The sequence below is a fragment of the Mytilus californianus genome, unplaced genomic scaffold (assembly GCF_021869535.1).
Source record: "Mytilus californianus isolate M0D057914Y unplaced genomic scaffold, xbMytCali1.0.p SCAF_10, whole genome shotgun sequence".
Lineage (NCBI taxonomy): Eukaryota > Metazoa > Mollusca > Bivalvia > Mytilida > Mytilidae > Mytilus > Mytilus californianus.
In genome coordinates this window covers 18,046,968-18,073,350 of record NW_026262582.1, presented here as the reverse complement: position 1 = coordinate 18,073,350, position 26,383 = coordinate 18,046,968, and the positions used below count along the sequence as shown (strand labels likewise).

Sequence of the window (26,383 nt, the reverse complement as noted above, 5' to 3'; positions counted from 1 at the left end):
CTTATCTCTCTTCCTAAGAAGCTCCTGTATGAAGTCAGCCTCATAATAATAAAGAAACAAGTCGGCAAGAAGAGGGGCACAATTGGTTCCCATTGGAATTCCGACAGTCTGTTGAAAAACACGTCCTCCAAACGTAACAAATATGTTGTCAATCAAGAAATCAAGCATCTGCAAATGGATGGTATTTTTGTTCGAGCATATTGTTTTTCTTTAATTGTTTAACATTTCTTACCGATATAACATGTTACTTTTATTATTCTTCCCTTAGTTTATTTATTTTGTATTCAAAATTATTTATTTTGTAAAAATATTTCCTTTCTCTATTGGTACTGTACAGGTATACCTAATAACAAAATTATTTTCATTTACCTGTGTTTAAAGTTATTGCAAATGGATGGTATTTTTGTTCGAACATATTGTTATTCTTTAATTGTTTAACATTTCTTACCGATATAACATGTTACTTTTATTATTCTTCCCTTAGTTTATTTATTTTGTATTTACATTGTGTCATAGGTAAAATTTATTTGTTCAGTGTATGTTCAATGGTGTTAATATGTCCTTTGATTGAGTTAAGCTATTTCAGTTGATATTTTATAGTGTGTCTTTCTATGTTGTGATGTTACACTATTGTTTCAGAAAAAGGGTGAAGGTTTGGTACCATTAAAACGTTTAAACCCGCTGCATTTGTTTGCACCTGTCCTAAGTCAGGAATCTGATGTTCAGTAGTTATCGTTTGTTGATGTGGTTCATAAGTGCTTCTCGTTTCTCGTTTTTTATATAGATTAGACCGTCGGTTTTCCCGTTTGAATGGTTTTACACTAGTAATTTTTTGGGGCCCTTTATAGCTTACTATTCGGTGTGAGCCAAGGCTCCGTGTTGAAGACCGTACTGTGACCTATAATGGTTTACTTTTATAAATTTTGACTTGGATGGAGAGTTGTCTCATTGGCACTCATACCACATCTTCTTATATCTTTATACATTGAAAGCAAACATTTTGTTACCTACATTACGACAGATATCTGTATATTCATTATGTATAATTGTAAATAGAGTTGTAAAAAAGTTATTTTATTATTTGTTTTATTTTAAAGTGATTGGAGCAATATATGTGATTACTTGACGGATGACAATTGAAAATGGACTGAATATCAACTAAATTGTTTAATTCTTTTTTAGGGTTTTTCTATGGAACTCGATATATAATGTGTATGTTATACTTCATTAATATCTATGGTATTTTCACTTGTATGCGCTAAAATATAACAAGTATGCATTATTTCTTGAATTTATTTTTATACTAGCCTGTTATTTTCCCACTCCCTCGTTATCTATGTTCATATTTTTAAATCAATTCTTGGGAATTTATTTGAACAACATGTCATACATATAACATAGTAATATACCAAACGTTTGTAGTACTAGCAAAAATCTTTCAAAATATTAAATGTTAACCGTCATCAGAACTTTACAATGATATTTACTACATTCAATAAATGAATCATTGTAATCATTGCCACATTTTCAATTTTCCTAATAAAACTTATGAATAGATAAATCTGATTTTTCTGTGTTCGAAATATGCATTGTTTTCAAATATTGGTGGTAATTGAAAACACGTACATGTGTTTTGGGCATTTTTAGTAATAACTTCATAGAACATCATAAGGTTGCTATTTTTGGAGGTAAGTTAATACTAAACAAATATCAACAATTGATTGGAAATTTTTGATTTAAGGCGCGAAGCAGTTCTGTAACAGATTTGTTTTCGCAATGATTGCTTTCAATTATTTTCTCATTCAATAATCAGAATACAAGTTTTTTTTGGTTTGAAATTCCACAGTTTTAGGTTAAATCAAAGATATGTTGCGTAAAATTTAGAGTTTAATGTGTCGTTTTGAAAATTGTGTTTAAGAATACATTTATGTAACAGCAAACAACCTTTGCAAAAAAGGAAAAATAAATTTCAATAGCAATGTTTACCCATACTGCCATGGTGTATTTTTACTGAAAATAACATTGAAGGAAAAGTTCTGTCCAATAAATAGAATTTGGCGATAAAACATAATATTAATATATAAAGGCAACAGTAGTATACCGCTGTTCAATAGTCACAAATCGATTCAGCGGAAATAAATTTTGGTCACAAACCAAAACCTAGTGAAACACAACTATAAGAGAAAAACAGCTGAACAACAGAAACACTGAACTGCAACAAAAACAAACGCCAACATACATAGAAACGGACTATTTGATAACAACTGCCATAATCCTGACTTGGTACAGGACATTTTAAGAAAAAATGGTGGGTTGAACCTGGTTTTATGGCTAGCCAAACCTCCCGCTTATATGACAATGTTCAAAATACCCCTAAAATGACAACATTACTTGACAGGAATACAATACAAATGAACGCAAGAACACTCAGGACAGAGATATACATAAATAGATAATATAATAGTACATTTAACCAGAGAAAAACAACGGACACCTCCCATGAACTTACGACAGTACATCAGGACACCACAACGAATTATAAACTGTGCGTCACATGAATGTATCAACGCTAAAAAAAAGTGACGTTTTTTACGTTTATTTTATCACAGGTAAATTTCTTAAAATAGAATAGATTAGTTTTATTGTAAACACGTACAAGAATATAAAATTGGGAATCGTGTCTAATGAATTTAGTTGTCTATTAATTAAATATATCGACTAATTTTCACTGAAAAATCAAACTTTGTTGTGATTTATTCCCTCCCATCGCACGATATCAAAATTGTTAAGATTTTTATATAACTCATCATATGAGTTATTGGGCGAGTAGATATACAACCAATTTACTCATCCAACAATTCTAGTGTGTAAGTGGCCATGGTGACATGCATTTCTTAGTAAATGAGAGTTATATAGAACTGTTTTAGGACTATGAAAAGAATAAGAGTATTAGCAATCACTAAAAATAAAACAATGTATCCGTGACAATTTCCTATACGATTGATTGCTTTTTTGTGTTAAACGTATGTTTCATTACTCTTAGTTTTATAAAGACGGTTTTTTTTGTTGGCGGAGGAAACTGTAGTGCACGGAGCAAACAATCGACCTTTGGAAAGAAAACCGACACTCCTTGTCAAAGAAGATGAAAGTCGTAAACACCTTTCGATGAGCGGGGTTCGAACTCTCAACATCGGTGTTTACAAACTTGTGATTACAGTAGATGAACTACTAAAACAATGCGGAAACCGCGGTCACTTTAAAAAAATGAAAGCAATAAAAACAAAAATTGAGCACAATAAAATATAGTCTACTCAACTGTCTTTTCAGATTCAACACGTGACAAAATCCCGGAAATTTTTTTATCTTGTTTTAGGTTTTGCTTTATTTTTGAATAATAAAAACATATTTGCTGATATTTTAAAAACATTGTTGGCTTTAATGTTTAATTGTCAAAAACAGCCCATATTCATGTAGCAGGAGCATTCTACTTTCCAATGAATAACTAAAAGTTTACATTTTAACAATTTTGTAAAACTGCTTTATTTTGGGACCAAAAAGGGGTCTTACTGGACTTACTCCTTTGAATACTCTTATTCTAAAATGTTATCAATTTCAGTCTCTAAGATCGTTCAATATTGTTTTATTGGTACCAACACTATTTTTGTATCAATGAATTAAAACAGAACTTAACATATATTCCTAGGCAACTATGACTATTTAGGGTCCACACCATAAAATGCATGAACCCATAAATGTCGCTGTGTAAAATCAATATACATTACGACATAGTTTTGAAAATAAATAAAACAGGCGGCAGTATTAATTATATGAGTTAAAACTTGGTGTAGACACCACGATTATTGAGAATGTCTAGTTCCCATTTCAAAAAAGTAGAAATTGGAAAACGATATAATCTTCCACATTCCATGAAATAGATTTAAGATGGGGTATGAGTGCCATTGAGACAACTCTCCTTCCAACTACATATTCTTACTCTATTATGCAACTTAAAAATCCCCCAAATTAGAAAAGTGTTTACCCCCATTTTAGATTAAGAGGTACACAATGCTTTAAAAACTGAGAAACAACTCATCCGATTGATCGTATGACAACAGCCACAAAACCAGGTTCAACCCACCATTTTTTTCTTAAAATGTCCTGTACCAAGTCAGGAAAATGGCCATTGTTATATTATAGTTCGCTTCTGTGTGTGTTACATATTAATGTTGTGTTTTTGTTGTCGTTGTTCTCCTCTTATATTTGATGCGTTTCCCTCAGTTTTAGTTTGTAACCCGGATTTGTTTTTATCTCTATCGATTTATGAGTTTCGAACAGCGGTATACTACTGTTGCCTTTATTTATATCTAATGAAAAGAAAAAGGTTGTTGAAAGATAATAATGTACTGTGAATTCGAATTGAATAGATTACCGTAGCTAATTATTTGCAAATTTTTATATTCAACGCTGGATAAGTTCTCCACGAGACAAACATTAGGCGGACGATACCAAAAGGAGAATCAAAGCCCATGTTAGTCGATGAGAGACTGACAAAATAATAGAAAAAAAACGAAAAATGACGTAATAAAGCATAATTCTCTATTCTTTATCAAAGCCCATGCTAGTCGATGAGAGACAGACAAAATTATAGAAAAAAAAACAAAAATGACGTAATAAAGCATAATTCTCTATTCTTTATCAAAGCCCATGTTAGTCGATGAGAGACAGACAAAATTATAGAAAAAAAACGAGAAATGACGTAATAAAGCATAATTCTCTATTCTTTATCAAAACCCATATTAGTCGATGAGAGACAGACAAAATTATAGAAAAAAAACGAGAAATGACGTAATAAAGCATAATGCTCTATTCTTTATCAAAACCCATATTAGTCGATGAGAGACAGACAAAATTATAGAAAAAAAAACGAAAAAACGACGTAATAAAACATAATTCTCTATTCTATATGTAAGCATCAATATTTCCTAGAATTAAGTTTTAATAATATTTCTCTAATTTTATTTGTTGTGCCCTTTATTCTTTATTCTGCAAATCCCATCCACACTTTCATTTGAATTATGTTTAGAATATGAACCTCAAATTAGAAAAGCAAAGTCAATATAGGCTCAACTCATTTAAGTAAAGTTAGACCCTCAGTTATTTATCAAGAGAAATTAACAATATAAATATAGAAAAAAAAACTACCCGATAGTGAAACAAATCTTAAAAGCACGAGCAGCAATGCGAATCCGTTCTGTCGTACCAACCAAAAGACAAATGAATAACAAATGTATCTAAAAAATAAATGCTTGTCCTTGTAATTTCATAGGGTGTAATAGCGTTGACCGAAGCACATTTTGTTTCAAGTGGAAACCCTAATACTTATATGTCACATATGATGTCACAATGATGTCAACTGTAATGGAATTTAAGTAAATAGACTTAAATTCAGTTATCGCTGGGGCCACTGACGGATTGTGTTTCATGTTTTAGATTTACCTAACATGAGTGACGTTATATTCTGTGACGTAATTTAGTCCTTTACAGAATTTCATCGCAGCAAGCAAGCTGTTTAAATTTCGTAAGCGGTAAAATTGAAAAAAATGAAAAGTAGTAACTTGTAAATGGTAAAGTAATGTTTGTATTGTATGGTTACTCATGCTTCCAATGTTTATTAGAAGTAATCTTAGAAAGAAATAATTATATCGATCGTCATTTTTTTTTAACCATATTCCATCAGGAATTTCATCGCCACGTGGAGAGCACATGCAAAGACTGAAAGAGATTGGTCCCATTATTCGTTTTCATTTTTATAAATTATTTAATTTTTACAAATATGAGTAATTAGATGCATTATTGTCCTAAGATTTGCAGATTATAATAATGATTTCGTCATTGTATTTCTACATCAAATTAGATGCATGTATATAGTCTGCCTGATACTGATATTAAGGTACTCATATATATATATATATATATATATATATATATATGACGACTACTGTGATAGTCGAGTTTGGCATATTTTTACACCGTTATTGCTAGGATTTCAAACTCCTGTGGCCTAACAATTGTATTTGCGCTGTAACACTAACAGATCATGCAGGTTAGTAACGTGTCTTTAATGTTTATGTGTTGTGGGGCAGGCGTTATCTGATGAACTCCCGAATTATAATTAAATTTTCCTTAAAAGGGTATACATCGGTAATTGTGTATCTAGATCTTTCATAGCACATATACAGCAAATATTCCATGAAAGATATGAACGTACAAAGGTGTAAAAGGGACGTACCCTTTAGGGCGAAAGGACCCAGGTTCGTAACCGGAAGTTCAACTTTCGATACAAATATACAAAAATCTTGGAAATCTTGCACATAGACCATGCCCGGAGTTAAGAAGCAGTAGCCAAAAATCGTCATGTCTAAATGTCAGCTTGCTGGTGGAGTTAAGCAAACATATATCATTATCTGTATATATCCTGCTATAAATTTTGCGTGTACCTACACACTAGTTACTAAAAACTGTCAGAGTGTCGAGTCTGTCACATTAGTCATCACAGTGACATGTATAGTTGCTACTACTCTCTAGCCTAGACTAGGTCGATATGGTATGAATAGTTCAGATAAATCACAAATTTAGTCATAATGTCACCAACAGGCCACAGCTTAAATTATTGTTGTAATAACTTAATTATATACAAATATTACACTATGCTGCTATGTCACTATCAACTGACTATGGATTTAAGAATTAATAAATATATATATCATGTATATATACTAATTTTAAATTAATTTTTTTTTTTTTGAAATTATTGTAACTATCTTCGACACAACTAGGAGTATACGTAATATTTTTATTGTTATTGTTTCTTTGTACAGTCATTTGATTTTGTTATGTCAATGCTGTAGCATGGTGGAACTAATATTTACTTTTTGTTGAGTTGTAGCACAATGTTGGGAAGATCAGTTAGAAAGCGAAAAGTGCGACCTTGCTCTGCAACAGAACACCACCAGGGTTGTAACAGTTGGACCAGAGCCCTAGACAACAATGACACACCAGTTTTTACAAATGGGTCACCAGACTGAACTGGATTTACGACTCATCACGCCACTAACTCAACTCCTTTAGGTCACATACATTTGTACATTGGATCATCATCAGACGTCATTTATGCAAACCCCCAGAGCTCTGCATTAGTATGTTCCAGTTCACAGTTGATAATTTACCAGGTAATCATCAGATTTACAAAAGCAGTATATTACTTTTAAGTTAAACCCCTACATGTACATGTGATTCTAACATATAACAAACATATGTATAAAGATTAAGGCAACTCTTATTTTTTTTTCCAATCTGTTTAGATTTAAAAGATTTGTGTAATGATTATATCTCAGTTTCTAAACTTAAATCCACAAAATATTGCTGAATGTGTTATCTTTACAATTTATAGGGGATGCCACATCATGCGTTAGAAATAAAAAACAATTCTTAAATATAAGGTTACAATTATATATTATTATAAATATATTACATGTGAAACTTTTAAATGTTGTTTTGTAAATTATCATATGATTTGTGACATATGATTTGTAATGGAGATCACTATTAACTAATATAATATTATTTATCTTGATACATAATCTGAATATTACAAATCGATATGCATGTACTGCATGAATACAGATGTTGCAATAAAGTACCACAATTATAAAGGACAAAATTTATAGAAGTGTATATTTATTGATCACTTTTTTAGGACAGACTGCAAATATTTCTGTTTGCCCAAACCCTACCAACCAGTCTTAGGTGTGTGGGAAATTTTCATTATTTTTAATTTTATTTTTTTATATATTTAAGGGAAAATAGGGGCCAAAATGGTTTTATCTTGTAAACATTTTTAAATGAGACTATTACAGAGTTATATGTAAATTGTCAGACGCAGATAAGCAAGGATATATACATGTATGTACATGTAATATTAGCAAACTAGTACAATTTAATTTTTTTAATTATTTACAGCTTGTCTTGCAGTCTGCTCCAAACCAGTTAAAAATCTTTAGTATTTAGGTGTCGACAACAGCTTTAATTTATATATATATACTAGAATTTATTGTAATCTTCATCCTGGAAGATTCTAGGAGTTGCTCAAATAGATGAGTATCTTACGCTGTACATTTAGGTGCCAAGCTTTGTTAATTTAGGCTGAAAGCATTATGACAACAATTTCATTTTCATAAAACCATTGGCCCGGCCCTACTGGTTGCTGGGCTACTGTTGATTCCAAATTATGATTGATATTTATTAATGAAAATTATAGTACAGGTTGAATTTCAGTTAGCATGAACACTGGGACTAATTTGAAATGTTATGCTTTTAATTATGAGGGTACCTAGATGTTGTTAAGCAGCTTGTTTGTGTTTTTTTTTTGTTTTTTTTTTTGTGTAACACAGGTCATCCTTTATAACTTGTTGGTTGTCCTAACAGGAGACATTTACCATGTTTACTTTGCATAATCTAGGCCTTCTTATGATAATCCAAGTTTCAGGTCACCTAACTATAGACCTCAAATGGAAATAAGTTTTCATTTTCCAGTTCTTCTTGCCTTGTATTTATGGGCAGTTTTATAACATTATAAGAAATTCACTTCTACATAGACATCTTACACATTCAGGTATTTCCCATCCAATCTTTAATGGTAATATACTTTACAAAGTACAAAATGTCAGTTTACCTCAAAAGCTAACAAAACATTAAAGCAAACTTACAAAGAAGGAATACTGTTGCCTGCATAAAAAATGGCATATTTTGGCTTCAATATTGATTCTCTTGCACAGTCTTTGCATCGGACAAAATCTCATTAATTCTTAAACCAGTTGCTGGTTGATACGGGTTATGTTCCTCTAATATATGTTATGATGATATGATACTAAACCCCCATTGGAGGGATGGTGCTGGATATTTCATATAATGAAGACATAATCTTTCGATCAGTTAAATTGAGGTCTGGAGCTGGCATGTCAGTAACTGTTAGTAGTCCATTGTTGATTTATGTAATGTCGTCATTTTTCAATTTTTGTCTTGTTTGTTTTGTTACCTATTTTGATATTGGACTCGGACTTCTTTAAACTGTGTGATTTTTACTGTGCGTATTGCTGTGTGTTTGTCTGTTCTGCATTTGGTTGAGATTTTAAATAACTTGTTTAACCCCTCCGAAATTTAGTACCTGTTCCAAGTCTAGAGCCTCTTGCCTATGTTAGCCTTGTATGAATTTTTATTCTAGTTCATATATTTGGGAGTTTAGTATGACATTCATTATCACTGTTCTGGTACAAATTTTTCATTATGGCTGAAGCCATTTCTGGTTTTTAGGTGGATCGCTTCAGATGCTTGGTCCCAACTGCAGATGTTTATCCTGCTATTACCCCACGGGTTTTATTACTGTTATTTCAGACCTTTAGTAACCGTTTAATTGCAAGTTCCACAGCACCCAGTACATACAGATGTGTCAGAGAGGACAGTCTTTCTTTTTTCATGAGTTCAGATCTCTAATTGTTTTAATGAATACATTTCCTATCTCTCTCTATGAATTGTCCAGGTATTGCTTACTTGTACATTTTGTATCTCTCTCAACAAAAATTGTGACATTACTTTTACTAGGTTTGGATATTTTTTTTAGGAAAATTTAACAGATGTGTCAAAAAAAAATTGAGGTTTGTCAGTTTTTAAGAAGGTATTAAACACTCCAGGCCTTTACATTTACCTTAACCAGAGTCATGCTGAAGTCTAGCAAATATTTGCTTATCTTGTTGTTGGCTAAACTTGGTATGAATTCTGTGTGTTTGAAGCTGTCTTTTCAATTGTTTTTGAGGATTATTAAAGGGTCGGAGATCCAATGCTGACAACTTAAGACAGGGGTTACAGAAGAATTATTATTTTTCTCGATTAATTATGCTTTAAATGGTATTGGTATTACATATGTAACATATACTTCCATGTAGCTATTTACTGTACAAGAATTGTAGGAGATCCTATTAGCTTTAATGTTTAGATAGTAGAATCCTCAATAGTAAGTATGTTTTTGTAGCAGACCGACATCCTCCAGATGGGATTGACTTAGGTCTAGGCACGGAAATGAATCTTTGTGGTGGCATGATTGTCAAGCCTGTTAAAAGTTAACTCAGAACATGAAACTATGAGGATCCACCATATTTCTTAATAAAACATGTAGCAGGTAATGACACAGGTAGTTCTAGAGTGGGTTTTTTGCACAATGAGATGAAGAACATGATCAGATGGATTATGCGGTTCTTCAATTCTTAAGTAAGTATGGTCTCAAATTTGACCAGGTTATTGCAAAGCATGGACTTGTGTTGCTATAGAATATACAACTATATTATTGCCTTTATAATTAGCTGTCAGGGTTGCTACATACAATATTATGATTTTCGATCAGACCAGAAATTTTTCAACTGGATGTTTTTCACTTGTCACCCTTAACATGCTTATGAAATGAATTGTTAAACATCTTGAATATATATTTGATGATATACTATAATATACTATATTTTATGGTATACAAATACAATCAACTATCTTATGGTTTGGTGTAGTTTTGGTTAGTATTTTTATCTGTGTAGGTAAATATGTTTTTGAACAGTTGTTCACAAAACATCATATAGATTATTTAACATATATATGTACCAAGTTGTACTTTGAATAAAAATATCTATCTATCTATCTGTAGTTATTTCATATCTGGTTCACAGCTTTGCAGCGAGCCGCCCTTTTTATGGCGGTTGACAGAGTCTCTGTTTTCCTCCGTCAATGTGGCAGAATTCGCTGCATAGAATCTTAATGTTAACTATGAAATTTTAGGTTTTTGGATAATACAGACTACACTTGTGTATCCCACGGTGTTTTCTAAATTTAAAGCACCAGTGTATTCCACGGTGCATCTTTACATTTTCATATATATCTATCTATCTATCTGCATTTTGCAGCAAGGTTGCCATATTATCTTCGGGTAACCAACCATATATCTATCTACATATACATCTATCTATCTATATATATATATATATATATCATATGAATCTATATTATGAATAAAAGCTGTGGCCAGATATCGCCAAACCATATATGTATTTTGTTTTAATGGCACCATCTGAGATAACCATTTGCTAAAATTAAGGCGACAGTATGTTATCGATGTTAAAATCTCGTAAAAGAATTGAGAAGAGACAACAAAAAAAAGTAAATGACGTAAAAAAACACTTCATAAATTTCGTGCATCCGAAAAACTTTCCAGCATTTATCTTTCACCAAGAACGGTCAAACGCAAACATTTAAAAACGTCAAAACGTCCGAAGCAATATGATCAAAAGGGATCTACAATCAATATCCAAATCAAGCTAAGGTCAACTTTGCCTGACGGAGTTGTTACTTGAGTTTCTAAGTGAGTTCTTAATTCATAAAAGGGGAATTTAAAAAAAATACCTTATAAATAATGGCCATACCAAATCATTAACTAGTGAGCTGGTGAAGCCATCGGAGGCCTAAAATGATATACAAGAAAAGAAATATTTTTATTTTCGTATTTTTATGGAAGGTGGGAATATGCCCTTCTGCTATCTCCTGTAGTTTGTTCAAATCCCAATGAATTATACATAATTATCGTTTTAGAAGGCAACTATCATTGTATATTCTAAAAGAGAGGCGCAAAAGGTACCAAAGGGACATTCACACTCATTAATAAAAGAAAAAAAACTTACAATACCATTGAAAAAAGTGAAAAACGACCAAAGGACAAATACAGTATACAAAACACAACATAGAAATCCAAAGATTGAGCAACACGAAACCCACTACAATATGGGTTGATCTCAGGAAGGGTTAGCAGATTTAAACTGCCTGTGACACTCGTCATGTTACTCTTATAACATATGTTGATTGGTTATATCAATGATCGTGTATCACGTAATAGTGGGTTGGTAATTGAGTCTTATCAAACCAGAAGACAGCCTCAATCTTAAACATTACTTCAATGAAAGTCATGCCGCTTAACGTCCTATTAATTTCTTCTATTTCCTCTGTTTTTTTTTTTTTTTGTTGTTGTTTATTTTGTTTGTGTTAAAATCTTGACATCACTGACAAACTCACGAAAGTAAGAACTTAATTCCTAAGACACCTGTGTAATGTAAGCATGAACATTCACTCGTACAATAACCACCACGACCCCACTTAATGCAAATTACTTTCCATGGAACTAACATTAAAACTACATCTACTTCTTTTTATGAACATGTAGAAAGCACTTCCTCTGGACTTTGAACGTCACATAAGGCATCTAATCCTTTGTTCCAGGGTTAACGATTGAGTTAAATCTTCCGTGACACACAATAATTTGATAGGCCAAACTACTAGTATTATAAATCTTTAACCCACTTTTCATCAATACTTTGCATGATTTTGTACCAATGAAACATGAGGTAAAAACCCGAGATACATATACATTACTTACACTACCGAAATGTACGAACGAAAATGGCCGGGAAATTCCCAGTCTGCTTATATTAAAAATATGAAAAACCAATACGTAAAAGTATTATTCATTTTGCGTTTTCCGTGGCACACTTCAGCACACACACGCGCAGAACTTATTTTATGTCCTTTGATGGATGCAATCGTATCTGACGTCCTGAAACTACATCCACCTCCACGCGTCACACCAAAAATCAACTTGAACTTTCCCTATATTCTTCTTATTTTAAATAGGCCACCAACGGAACCCTCAGTGATTTTTAGCAAGGGTTCAATATCGTGCAGAGATTGTATGACACTGACTCTACACGAGGCATCAGCCAAAGCTGGAAGAAACCAGAAGGTAATATAAAGAACAAGACAAGTTCATATGAAAAAAGACTAACAGACTTCACATTACATTGAACACGCCAATAACATGCTTTACTATACTCTCAAAGAAGAAATTAGATGTTGTTTCGTGCATAAATATTCCATACCAATTTTGATGAAAGCCCGCAAATTATTGATAATGTCAATTATAGCAAATTATCGCCACGTCTCAAAGTTGTTGTATAAGTATCAAATCAGCGTAAGTTTAAGTTATTTACCGACCTAGTCGTATCTGAATTGAAATTTATCTTTTGATTGCTGTCGGCAGTCGTAAAACACGTGTCTCGATGACGACATATGCCATTTTTCTACCTATTGTCCCGCTGCAATTTTGAAAAAAAGAAACATTTCACCTAGATGTACCCCTCTTATACAAGAATTACTGAATAATTTTCAATTTTGGTAATAGAATATTCATACCTTTTACATGCTCGCATTTTACATTGCTATAGATTTGATTTTTAGTCATGTATATGAATCCTTTGTGGTTTCCTGGTTATGATGTTTCAAAATTAATGGCAAAACTACCTGTAGGCATCGGTTTTAGATATATTTTTCATATGTTTGAATATGTAATCAAATCAGTTATATTTTCAATGCTATCTAGTACTGCCAGAGGTATTTTGTAGTTGAGTTTCATATTAGTTATAAATACAATAAAGCTCCAGAAAGACGTTTTGGATAAAGGCATCTAGACTTTAATTTTTCATTTAACTTGAGTCCTAATTTTTTTCATTTCTTTATTTTCATTAAATTAGTTACAGTTAAGTAAGTTTTAAATTGTCCTTAAATGATATTCTGTTCTTTGTTATTAAATTAAATGATATCAAGTATAAATATGAGACATTTTTAATTATTTTCCATTTTACTAGTTCAAGACGGCATGCACAAGATATAACATAAACATTTTGATTTGGGGGCACATGATAAATTATTACTCTAGGTGCAGATGTGATGCCATGCATAACCCCATTTATAGGACTTTTTTTTTAAACGGAATCTATATTTAGGTATTTTATGTAGGGTTTCACTCGTTCAGACATTCTTTCATTTTGATAATTTAAAAAAGACTTCAGGCATTTAGTCTGAGATACATAATTTGTGGTAAGTTGTTATTGGCTTTCAACTATCTTTCAACAACTGCGAGTTCTCTCAGATCTGTGCTTTGTGTCTTTTATGTTTTTGTTTCTTGTTTTTGTGATTTCTATCGTTCTGATAAGTTAAGAACTTTCAATTGATTTCTTTATTTTTTTCTTATGTTGTGAAGTTACACCACTGTCAAAGGTTTTTGGAGCGTGTTTCGAAAACATGTGTAACCCCACCACGTTCTCTGTGTGCCTGTCCCAAGTCAGTGTAATTCTGTAGTTCAGTGGTTGTCGATTTTTTCAGTCTACTATATTTGGTTTTCGTATATTGTTTTTTTTTCTGATTTTGTTTGTTTTACATTTGTCATTTTGGAGGCTTTTATGGCTTACTATGCAGTATGGGTTGAAGACCACACGGTGACCTATAGTTGTTTATTTCTACTTTATTTGGTCTCTGTAGGATAATTTTGTCATTTGCAATCATACCACTTGTTTTCTCATTTTTATATCATTGATATGAAATTACAACAAATAAATGAAACAAACTAGGTTTTAAGCATCAGGGCAGTATAATAATAATTGTTCTTTATCCTATAAACAAATCAACTGATATATGTATAAAGTTTGCTATTATACCGCTATAAAAAGTTAGATGGTTTTACTCATATAACATGTGTTAAACAATATTTATTCCAGAAATCAAATTTTAAAGGGAAAAGTCAGAGTTGAGTGCTTTGAATATTATATTAATCTGCTAAATGTTTATTTTCTCTTTCCAACCGCATGCACATTGTCAGTGGATTTCTTTAGACATATTACAACTTTATGTCATATGACTATAATGTCAGATCAAATTGTAATGTTTCCGTCAGAAGTAGTTTATTTGGTTTTAGTGAAAGCGACATAGGGCCTGTCACATCGTATGAATGTACAATCTGTCTATTGAATACAGTTAGTTGACGGCACATATCAGGTGTTATTTAACTTGTGAGTTGCCTATCTATAACATAATGCCGCAAACGCTGATTGAATTTATCATTTTATTTCGGCGTTAATGTCTCACCATTGCATTGCATACTGTGTCTTTAGAATGTTTGGGATAAAACAAAATTCCGTATCGTCCAGTCTTTTATTAAGAACTGCTTAATACCATATTGACCTCAGATATACAAGTTATGTATTGAATGGTACGAATCCAAAATTATATATAAATGGCTGCCGTTTTGCACTAAGCTTGACATTTTTCAACCGTGAGATTATTGCTGTTTTTTTTTCAGTTGCGTCAAGTCGAATTTTCAAAACCAAGCAATCAGCTTGGAGGAGAAAGACGAAAAATAACACAAAAATAAAAACACAAACATAATCTTCCCATACATTACGTTTAAAGGCTAAAACTTGACCTGAATTAAACTGTTTAGTGTTGTTAATCTCATATATGCCATTTTTTTTTAATCTAAGAAGAAGATGTGGAATGTTTGCCAATGATCGAGACAACTATCGACCAAAAACAAACAGACACGGATGTAAGCAAATACTGACTTAGGTCGACACTGGGCCTTTAACCATGCGCAAAGCCCATTTCATGATTTTAATTTCCTGACTACCCTATTTCTGACGAAAAAAGTCAGATGGGAGAAAAAAATACAATACAAAAGTCGAAAATGCAGATCTTCAGAAGTCTTGACATTTCGGAATTTGTAGTGTAATGCATTCAATATTTTTTTTTCTATTTTGAAAACCCCAACTTCTGTTTGTCTAGATTAACGCGTAGTTTCTACTCCACACAGTTCTATGTAACTTTGTTTTGGAATTTTTGTACTCGTTAACAGATTTTGCCAGTGGTATAATATTACAGAATAAAACATACAATGCCTGCATTCCAAAGTTCTTTAATACAATATACATTATTTATGAGTACTATTGAGAAGAACAGTTTAAATCATTAATGAATATGTTAAACAGAAAGGGTATATAACGTTCTCCGTACTTAACTCCAACCTTAAATAGTAGAAAAATAAATAATCTGTGTCGCGTATCAAGCATATTAACGAATCGGCCGCTAGCTTCACAAACATTAAAAAATAAGGTTTTCTTTAATACATTTCCCTTAATTTATTTCTTTTTCAAACTTAACAGATGCTACTTAAAGATTATATCTTCATACAGATACACATTTATGTAATGAGTAAACTATTTAGTGTACGTTTGAGTTAAAGTTTGAATTATCTCGAGTTCGATTTCAAATTAGAATTCGACTGCGATTTCAAATCAGAGTTAGAACTCTTGTCTGATGTTGCAAACAGGGACACTTCTGTAAACAAAATATGCTACGGATGTAGTAATTTAGAATACTTGCCAAACATATTAAAAAATTGAACTCCTTTAAAAACATACTTGACATTTTTTTTTTTCGCATTTAATTTTTCTAAGAGAACAGGAAATATATAAAATACACATCTTTGATGAATTTTTCTGTAGAACCGACTTTAATTGCATATTTTGCATATTCTCCTTCATCATACATAACGTTTACGTTCATTTGCAAAGTGGAATATTTGTTTCTTTTTTGTCTTTATATTGGACAATTTTTATGCGTTGACAAAATATCATAGTAGTTTTACAAAACAGTTGACAACTTTAATTTTTCTGTGCCATTTGATAAAATTCTTTAGAGATTTATGGTAATCATCGAACAACAAACAAAATCCATTCCAGGGCACTGGGAATTCATCTCAGTGGTAAGAATATTCAGTGTCGCTTAATCATTAATTTACTAGTTTTCTGTGTAATATTACAACATGTATTTGGAGAGTAATTTGTCTTTTAGTCATTTTGTTATGGCCAAAGATGTAGAGATTTGTGTCATACATCCAGTGACAAACATATGATGAATTTCAGAACGAGAAAGTTTGTCTGTGATATAAATATGAAGTCCTGTACTTGACGGTCAGTTACGTAGGATATTAATTGTGATAGTTACAATGTTATAGTTCACAGGAAGACATTTTTACCTATACAGACACATTTTTCAGACTTTGGGCCTAGCAGTAGTTGCTCTAAGCCTAAAAATTGCGTGTCAACCGGATAAGGAATAGCTATCAATGTTTTAGCCTGATGACCGAATGTTCGTGATTAACTGAATGAAGAAGCATCTTTTGTAAACGTCATAAACAATTAAATTTATATGAACGGTACAATATCCGACTACTAATGGTTTTTTGGTCACAACTTTAACAAGTTTTGAAGAAATTTATTGTTGTTGAGTGAATTAAGTTTTATTTGAATTTCATTGTATTTAGAGCTTTGCCACCTAGTTATAAACAATCATTTTTTTACGGTAATATTATTTAAATGCTAACTTAATTTGAGCAAAGTTGATAAATACATTTATCTGTATTTGAATTATTTTACTAGTACTTTATATGTATACTATCGTACTATAAGTCCTAAGATATGAAATAAAAAAAAGATGAATATACCTTATATCATTCTCGAAAGAAGATATTTCATAACACAATTTTGTCCAACTCTTTTTTGGTATAAATATCAAAGAGACGAGGATCTACCGTTAAGACATGCGATATATTTATCTCTACTCACTGGTGTCATGTTTTTGCAGTCATGGATCTTTAGATACCAGGTCAACATCTACTTCTGAAAAAAGAGCAAAACATTTAAAACTTTTCTTATGTTAGCTTTACCTGAGGTGCTGCACCCTAGGTTTTTGTCCAATAACATAATTCTATGACTTGGATGCTTATAGACAGATAAAAAAGGGGTTTATAAAAGATGGTTTGCTTACTTTTAGACTAAAAAGTACTAATGGTAATCTCATCATTCATATACCAACATGAATTTTCATTATTTAGAATGTTTTAAACCAACCACAACGTTTTAGTGTACGCTTTTGAAAATATTACCCAGAATGAATTAGATTTTGAAACGGAGAATGGGGAACAAATAAGGTAGGACAAATTCTAACCCTGTAGTTATTTCATTCACAAATTCAACACAATTAAGAAAGATGGTAAAACCGACTTGTTTGAATGGTTTTACACTAGTCATTTTTGGGGCCCTTTAAAGTTTTCTGTTCGGTGTGAGACAAGGCTCCGTGTTGAAGGCCGTAATTTGACCTATAGTTGTTTACTTTTACAAATTGTGACTTGGATGGAGAGTTGTCTCATTGGCACTCATACCACATCTTCTTATATCTATTGTATACGAATACTAAACAGTAAATATTTAAAGAAATGATAAACTTTAAACATTTATAGTCAGATACTTAAGTTAAGTAAACTTACTGTCACATTTCAAGGCGTCTCTTTTGCGTCTGGCATACATAGTTATAATCCTGGTATTTAATGAATTATTTTCAGAATTCAATATTTAATGTGTGGCACAATTTGTTTTCGAAAGACACGTATACAAATGTATTCTCATTACGCTATAAACCCAAGTGTGTTAAGGTCAACAATTACCCTTACCGACAATGTCACGCTCTAAAAGGTAACGAGCATTAATCAATGCCTTGATTTCGTTGATAAGTTGAATATGTAGAATCTAGGGCAGTATCCTAACTATATTTTATGGATAAATAGTACCATGTTTATCCTGGTTCTAAACTCACCGGTCGATCTTACTTTGGAAAACTGTGTAGGTGAAGATTGTGGCGTAGAATCTCGATCAATATCCTAACAGTCATGACATAATCTTAGGTTACGTTTGCGTACATTATTGTTATACTATATACATTATATAAACATGGTATGCAATGTATGTTCCATAAAAGAAAGGCGAAAACAAACTGACTATTTCATGGCAAAATAACGAAAAATGGTGACAAGACAAACAACAGTATATAATTCACAAAATAGAAAACTGCGAATGAGCAAAACGAACTTCACCACAAACCGGGTGTATTCTCACGTGCTCTGTTACTTTTACATAAGATTTAGAATAGAATTCGTGAAATCAAGGATGATAATTTTACAATATTTCCTTCCCTTTGGAACATTATCAATGGTAAGGATTTGTTGTTACCTTCACCTTATAATTTCTGGAGTGCATATGTTAAACTGGTTGTCCACCTTTTGTAGAAAATGTTAATTATAATTGATTATGTTGTTAAACAGCAACTTGCATTGGGGTAGGCATTTGCTAATTGAAAGCATACATTATCACACGTTTCAATTTTCTTGTTACAAATGTGGAGTTTGGGAACATAGGGATTTCAAAGTTGTACAGCAATGGAAATTGCCCAAAATCTATTGAAATTTGACAACGCCATGGTAAAAAAAAAACGACTATAAGACGAACAACAACCTACAAAACAAAACATTGAAAACTACCGACCAAGCAACACGAACCACACCGGAAACCCAGGGGAAATCACAGGTGCTCCGGAAGAGTTAGCAGATCCTGCTCCACATATGACACCCGTTGTGTTATTTCATGTTAGTACAAACTTGTTAATAATTTGGTAGGTCTCATTTGACGACTGGATTGTTGTTACGACATTTAGATTTAGACATTGGGTTCGTGTTGCTTAGTCTTTAGTTTTCTATGTTGTGTCATCTGTACTATTATTTGTCTGTTTATCTTTTTATTTTTGGCCATGACGTTGTCAGTTTGTTTACGATCTATGAGTTTGACTGTCCCTCTGGTATCTTTCGTCCCTCTTTTAGAACATATCCGTCGTCATCTTTAAAATAGATATTTAATGATGATCGACCTACCTAAAATGACGTCCGAAAATCATCATCGATGTTGTTTTTTTCCTTTATATTTACTGCATATTCAGTAGTCTCTAACTATATTTTACAATTTGGAAATATATAGGAGTCAAAAAGACATTGTATATGTTGTTAAGATTCATCTTATCTTAATAAATATTTTAGACCTAAAGTTGTTCTTTCCTTGAACATGTTGAAGATGTTGGTCCAGTCGACGCATCCAATCGCAGTCCATTTTTGGTTTATTTGGTTCCATTACTTTTTAGCGACCTTGATTCTGAAACGATTTATGTGATTTAACATTGGTAAAATTCTGTTGCTGTCTTTTGCATTGTCATGATTGTTGCAAATTTGTTGTTTACATTCCCATTCACGTCTTTTCATATTTCGAGGCTGTTATGTTGCATTCTGAAGACATGATTGGTAATTTTTCAGAGAAACATCTTTCAGATCATATTCATATCCCTCATCATCCTGGCATTCTACACCTCCACTTCTAGGGTCATAGTCAAAACAGTGCATCAACATTGTATACTAATTTAGAGTTTGACCTGGATTTAGTGGTTCACTGAACATAGCAATGTGATAATGTGAGGTGGCATGGTTCTTCATATTCTTGTTTTAATTGTTTTATGACTATGCATGTACATGTATGTGTAGCTTCCATGCTCATTGCCGCCTCTTTAAGCTCGTGGTAGCGTGCACGTGCTTACCTCGACAATAGAGTAACTTGAATTGTATTCCTAATCGACAAACGATTTGAATCTTGGCAGTCAAAGCCTCAACTTGGTTAACAGACCACAATGTCAATGGAGAGTAGAGAGTATAGCAAATCAGAATCGCAAAATTGTTTTCAGCATTTACGAATACAAAAATTCAAATTTTAAACAGGTTGAATATATTGATCGATTGTTATTGCCTGAAATCAAGTGACAAAAACTGCATGCATATTCAGGACAGGTAAATAAAATAATCAAATAGATATGTAGACTGAGTCGAATAGCATACGAGCACGAATTTCAACTGCAATTGGAAAAGGAGAGCATGTTAGACAGGGGCAGACATTTCTTGCTTGCAACAGACCACCTATGGATCCATGTTTTATTTGTTTTAATCGCGTAGAGCTTATGGTTGCACTTTTTCTTCATTTGATTGAACAGACTAATTCCGACTGGACATCGCTGTATATCTATACATCCCGGACAATGAAACAGACGACCCTTTAAGTATAGGTTACACTATTGAACAGGGTCTTGTATAGGGTGCATACTGGTGCATCCCGCTATGCTAAACAAACAATACCCACCCGCAGGGAGAAGTTCAGGTGACTCTTGTCTATATATATATGATTCTACATTCTGTTGATGCTTATATTAAAGCGTTTCGCAAACTCGTGATCCTCTGCACTGGATTGGGAAAAAAATACCGAACAGGGGAAAAATGTGCCGTTTTGACTGCATAGCGCACCAAATGGAGGATTTATGCAGTAAAACAAATTTAATGACCCTATATTTTTTAAAATAAAATTGGTGAAATACTATAAATCAATGTACTTTAAGGGTTATACAATATTTTGCCTGGCATTGTCTTTTGTATGATGACTCATCAAGCATCAACGTTAAACAAAACAACATAAAACAATCTTTAATCGAGCACGTATAAAAAAAAATCAATATTTGGGGTTTTTTTTATTTACATTTTATAAAAATCGAAATTACTTTATTTAGAAATTTAATGAAACAATCCTTAATCGATCACCTTTTAAAATACCAACTATTCAGGAAATGTTGTTTCTATAAAATATTTTTTTTTAGAAATTAATTAAAAGCGATATTCTGACAAACACTGATTTTGACATTATAAATTGTCAGAAAAATATCCTTTTAAAAAAATGCTTTTCCCACAAAAAGTTTAAATGGATAAATAGATAGAGAAAAAAAAAAAAACATCGGATAACGCAAAAAATAAGCATGTAAAATATAGAATAATGGAGGGTGAATCTGGAAAGTGTAATGAAAAACAGTTGTCCTAATTAAACCATGAAAGTTAACTCAAGTCGATCACATGACAGGTATGTGATACGTGTGTTTATACATAATCCTGTGTAAGTGAAAATTAAGGCGGGAATCTGAAGAACTACTTGATAAATAATAAAACATGATTTCTTTCATTTTTTTCATTATGTTAAAACTATTTCATACGGACGAAAATTCCATTGTATGACTTTAGAAGTCTTGAAATACTTTGTTTAAACTGGAGCGACGTATTTCATCAAATTCTATGGTTGGCAATAACCAGTTCCATAAGGTCCGTACATCGAGTTACGTACGTATGCCATTTTATTGGAAATCTCTATTAATTGTCAAGGCTACGTCGTAATGTATATTGATATATTTAGCGGGTGTTATGGTCTTATTGTGTGGACCAAAAGTAGTTATAATTGCATAGGAATATATTTTAAGCTATGTTTAAATAATTAGCTATATATATACTGACCCAATAACGCTTATCATAAGTTATACAAAACCCTTAAAGATTTTTTTTTATATAATGAGCTGGGAGGAAATTAATCGTAACAACGTGAGATTGATTGATCCTTTATTGCTATTGAAATTCGTCGACATATCCACAAAATAGAAAAAAAAAGAAATGATAAGTTCCGAATATGTTTTCCGCTATATTGCTTTAGGAGGATGAAAGGATTAAAATGATATATTAAATGATAACCACATTAAACTACATACACAATAGTACATTATAAGTTAAATAACAAGCATTAAGTAAATATTAAACCCAGCTATCGCGCCTGAAATCAAAATTAATCAATCAACTTTTGAAGTTGGTATTTTATTAACTGACTTTGAACAATAGTAACCGTATGGTATTCTGTGAAATGATTACTAAAAATGTCCAATACATAAGTACATGTTTTCAATTACTACCAATATCTAAAAACCATTCTTATTTCGAATACAGAAAATCAGATTCATAAATTCAAAAGTTTCATTCGGAAAATTGGAAATATGGCAAAGATTCCAATTTTTCATTGACTGAATGTGGTGAATGTTATTGTAAAATTCATATTACGGTTAACATTTAATATTTTTAATATTTGTAAAGAGTTTCGTTAGTGCGACTAACATTTGGTATATTACCATGTTATGTACACGTATGACATGTTGTAAAAGTCGATTCTCAAGAAATGATGTTAAATATACCCATAAATAATGAGGTAGTAAATAAGATAAATACAAGAAATCATGAAGATATGCATACTTGTTACCACATAAATGTGAAAATCAAATGACTAATATGAAATGTAACATAAACATTGATAAACGTTATATATAGAGTTCCAGAGAAAACCAAAAAAAAAATAAGGAAAAGTAAAATCACCAAAATACTTAACTCCGAGGAAAATTCAAAAAGGAAAGTCACTATTCAAATAACAAAATCAAAAGCTCAAACACATCAAACGAATGGATAACAACTGTAATATTCCTGACTTGGTACGGGCATTTTCTTATGTAGAAAATGGTGATTTGAACCTGGTTTTATAGCTAGGTAAACCTCTCAATTGTATGACAGTCGCATTAAATTCCATTATATTGACAACGATGCGTGAACAAAACAAACAGACACAATAGGTAAAAATGTCAAAAACAGGGGTACAGCAGTCCACATTGTGTTATCATCTTAATCACTATAAAAACAAACAAATGTAACAAAGAAGCACAAAAAAGCATACATCAAATTTAACATCCTCATTTTGCTTTTTTATTAGACGATTTTATTTATCTATGTTAAATCCACCCATAAAGGATGGAAGGTAAAGTCCTGGCGTAGAATCGCGCGTTTGACGTCACACATGTAGATATAAAATAATGTTGTCGATCAAAGTATGACGGGATACATAAGTACATTGTCACGTCAAATGCATATCGCAAAAAAACAGATTGAACAGTAGAAGTAATATTCAAAAAATAAAATAATTTTGTCGTTCAAAGTATGACGGGATACATAATTACAGAGTCACGTCAAATGGATATTACAAAAAACAGACTTAACATTAAAAGTAATATTAATAAAGACAAATAAAAGAATACTATAACACGTTATTAAGATGACAAACAACGTCAGTACGCTTTATATTTGATATTTAGTCCCTTCCGTCAAGTAATCAGATATATGGCTCCAACTACACAGAGTCCAACCACTATGATGCTCATTCCAACACTAGTTGCACCTGAAATGCGTGAATCTTAGAATATAAGAAAGTTTAGTACGACTAAATCCCTGTATGAAGAAAAAAATCAGAGAACTCTACATTATATTATAATTATATTCTTCTCGTTATATTCACATTACACATTAAGCTGTAAAACATTTCGTATATCGAAGTTTGAAAAGTGTCCATTGACTAGATAAATCTACTAGTAAATTATACAAGTTTATGTTACCAATGCTAGAGGTAAAAGATGTTCATTATGAGCTATAACACATATATTGCAACCATATGTTAATTATTCTTAAAATGTCCAGTACCAAGTCAGGAATATGGCAGTTGTTATCAAAAAGTCCGTTTCTATGTATTTTGGCGTTTGTTTATGTTGCAGTTCAGTGTTTTTGTTGTTCCATTGTTTTCTTTGGTTTAAGTTTGTTACCCGGATTTGTTTTCGCTTAATCGATTTATGACTTTTGAACATCGGTATACCACTGCTGTCGTTATTTGTGTGCACTGCGGGTGAAAATAATAATTATAAACAATTATTCACTCATTGCTGTGTTTGCATGTGTCTGTATATATTAAAAAGTTTACTATTTACCGAAACTATAAATGGATTATAACAATATAAATTCACCTTACTTACCCGAGCATCCATTTAAATAGTCTCTTACAATATCTAAACCACATTCTAAAATTTAAAAAAATGAACAATAGTGTTGTTAATAAATAATAAAGTCTTATTTGTGTTTTGGACTTACTGTATAAAGACAGTGAAGGAGTAATAATAGAAATCGTTATTTATAGTAGATGATATACATGTAACAATTCAGTACTAATTATACCTAATTGAACCTATCATTTCAAGTTCCTTAGATTTTTGATATCTAGAAATAACAAATCTGCAAATTAGATTGAATAGTTTTAATACGCCCGACTTAGTCGGAACGATGTATGGTATACACTTGTCCGTACGTTCTTCTCTGTCCGTCCGTCAACACGCTATAGTCTAGCATAAAAATAAGAAGATTTTGTATGATTGCCAATGAGACAACTCCCCAACAAAGACCAAATGACGTAGAAGTTAACAGAAAAGTTAGTCAGCATGGTCAGTGTCATCTTTGATTTTAATTTTTTTAATTTTCAATAATTATGTCAAAGAAAGTGAGGGAAAAAAACAAACTTTGTTTTAAAGCGGAGTAGAAAGTAGATGTACTAGTATATTGTCGCTATTATTGAAAATTTGAATGTGTGTTTCAAACTTCAAGTTTGCAATATTTGCGAAAATTACGGGAAACTTGTACAATGACGTCAGATTCAATGCTCTATAGAAAGACAACACTTTCCTTGAAAATGAAAATTACTTATAACTTTTTGAAAGGTCGGTGAAATATAGTTTGTGTGGCCTTATATGAAAGAGAACACAAAGCACTTTCTCTCTTAAAACTTTTAGGAAGAAATCACAGGTAGATATTTTCCAATACTGGAAACTGTTTTCATTCTTCTGTATTATTTTTGTCGGAAATAAAATAAATCATACTTTTTAAGATCAAAACATCAAGAATCTTTCACTTTAGAATCTGAAATTGATAGATACAAATCTACTGTTCAATGTGAAAAAAAAATTATGCTCCTAGGTTTGGTATTATTGGATTATTTGAAAATTCAAATAACCACCAAATAATGTTCATATGGCGGAAATACACGAAACACAGGCTGCTATAGTGACGAAACGAAGACGGTTACCCCCAAACTTTTTCATCATATTTTATTCCAAAAATCATGAAATACTTTCACTCAAAATTTTAAGAAAAAGTCACTGGTGGAAATTAATAGGCCGTTTGGTCTTTCACTTTTTAGAACTTACTCCTTTTACATTTGTACTGATGAATATACAGACATCTGTCGTAATGTAGGTAACGAAATATTAGCATGAATTGTCTAACCCCATTTATATTTTGCGGGTACATTAGTGTGTATGCTTTCCATTTGTACTAATTAAGATTTAAGGATGTACTTAGGTGAAATTAAAAAAATCTAGAATTTGAGAATGATACTTTCAGTCAGAAAAGCATTGGTTAAGGAACAAAATAAGCTTGAAATATTGATAAGTAATGGAGCTCCTTTTTTTAGGCGGGATGGCGGGAAAAGACTGACTCGGACTTTTACCTTATATTTGCATTGGTATTATTTGGGTCTCAAATCGAAGGAAAAGAAATCTAGAATCTGCTTAAATTTTGGCAAATGACCTTTTTTGAGCTATTGAAGTCTTATATGAAGAGAAAAATGGATGTTATGGGCCAAAATATTTTACCCTGTATCGTAGGAAAAAAACCAAGGAGTCCGAATATCTGACAAAAATTCCTAAACCTGACCTAAATACATCCTTAAGAAAATATCATGTCAGGATTTCCGCTTGAAAAAAGCTC

At 31.8% G+C, this 26,383-nt stretch overlaps 1 long non-coding RNA gene across 1 annotated transcript; it reads left to right on the top strand.

Annotated features, from left to right (window-relative positions):
* The first annotated feature begins 6,492 nt into the window (after positions 1-6,492).
* Positions 6,493-7,328, top strand: LOC127717724 (uncharacterized). The gene is made up of 2 exons (XR_007989317.1): positions 6,493-6,604; positions 6,947-7,328. It is a non-coding gene; the product is annotated as an uncharacterized LOC127717724 (long non-coding RNA).
* The last annotated feature ends 19,055 nt before the right edge of the window (positions 7,329-26,383 follow it).